The sequence below is a fragment of the Bos indicus genome, chromosome 5, assembly GCF_029378745.1.
Source record: "Bos indicus isolate NIAB-ARS_2022 breed Sahiwal x Tharparkar chromosome 5, NIAB-ARS_B.indTharparkar_mat_pri_1.0, whole genome shotgun sequence".
NCBI classification, from domain to species: Eukaryota; Metazoa; Chordata; class Mammalia; order Artiodactyla; family Bovidae; genus Bos; species Bos indicus.
The window spans coordinates 75,425,887-75,427,758 of record NC_091764.1 but is presented as its reverse complement, the minus strand read 5'-3'; positions in this window follow the sequence as shown (position 1 = coordinate 75,427,758).

Genomic DNA, 1,872 nt, shown 5'->3' with positions numbered 1-1,872 from the left:
TTCAACCCCATGGACTGTAGATGAACTTTGGATGATAACGATGCATGGGTGTAGGTTCATCGATTTTAACAAACATACTCTGGTGAACCAGAGATGTGGCTAGTGGGGGCCATTGTGCATATGTGGGATAGGGAATATATCAGAAATCTCTGTACTTCCTGCTTGATTTTGTTGTGAACTTAAAATTTCTTGAAGAAAATTGTTGTTGTGGTTTAGTTGCTAAGTTGTGTCTGACTCTTTGCCACCTCATGAACTGTAGCTTGCCAGGCTCCTCTGTCCATGGGTTTTCCCAGGCAAGAATACTGGAGTGGGCTGCCGCCATTTCCTTCTCCAGGGGATCTTCCCGACTCAGGGATCGAACCCATGTCTCCTGCATTGGCTGGCGGATTCCTTACCACTGGGCCACCAGGGATACCCTCTCTAAAAAGTAAAGTTTATTAAGAAAATATCATGAGCCAACACCATGAGGGCCCAAGGGCCTTGTCATTTCTGTCCATTGTGGGGCTCTTTCAGCAGCCTTTTTGCTCTGGAGCTCCCTATAGGCTGGTGGATGTTTATCCAGGTCTGGAAACCCTAATGGCTCCTGTTCAGCTCTGCTCCTCCCTCCCCATTGTGCTGCCACACCCCAGTAGGTCCTTTGCATGTCTCCTTCCATCTCAGGGACAGCTTCCTGGAGATCTTGGTCATGACAACTCCTCGGTGGTCCCTTACTCATGTGTATAGATCTGGCTGGGTTCTCAGGGGCAGACAGGTGAGGAAGACATGGTCCTACCTACAATGTATCTCAAGACATCAGTGAGTGAGAACCCACACCCTTAATATTTAGCTCTGAAAGAGATAAAATGTTTACTCTGATAGTTCAGTTGGTAAAGAATCTGCCTGCAATGCAGGAGACCCTGGGTTGATTCCTGGGTTGGGATGATCCACTGGAGTAGGGATAGGTTACTCATTCTGGTATTCTAGGGCTTCCCTTGTGGCTCAGCTGGTAAAGAATCTGCCTGCAATGTGGGAAGATCTGGGTTTGATCCCTGGGTTGGGAAGATCCCCTGGAAAAGGGAAAGGCTACCCACTCCAGTGTTCTGGCATGGAGAATTCCATGGACTGTATAGTCCATAGGGTCGCAAGAGTCAGACACGACTGAGAGACTTTCACTTACTTACACTTAAAGAAGTAAAAACATTTTTTCTGCCTGGCTCTGGCTCAGTATCCCCTGCCCCACCCCACCACCAAACCTGCTCATTTGTAATTTTTTTCTGTCTTGCCAAGCAACATGGATCATTTTGCATTCACAGGTGGACATTCTGGTGAGAGACCTTGCTTTTGAGGGTAGGTTCTAAACTCCAGGGCTTCCCTGGTGGCTCAGACAGTAAAGAACCCGCCTCCAATGCAGGAGACCCAGGTTCAATCCTTGGGTTGGGAAGATCCCCTGGAGAAGGAATTGGCAACTCACTCCAGTATTCTTGCTTGGAGAATTCCATGGACAGAGGAGCCTGGTAGGCTAGAGTTCATGGGAGCTCTATGATGGGATCTCAAAGAGTCAGACACAATTGAATGACTGGCTTTTTTTTTTTCTAAGCTACAGGGCCAAGGTTTGAATCCTGCCTCTGCCACCCACTGGCTGGTTCACCTGGAGTGAGTTATATAACCTCTCTGTGCTTTAGTTTCCCCATATACGAAAAAGAATATGATAAAGGTAGTATTTGTCTGAAGGAGTTGCGATCCCCTAAATCAATGGAGCAGGGCCTGGCAGGCATAAGCTCTTAATAACACTCATCTAGGGCTTCCCTGGTGGCTCAGTGGTAAAGAATCTGCCTACCAATTCAGGAGACATGGGTTCAGTCCTTGGTCTGGGAAGGTCTCACATGCCTTGGG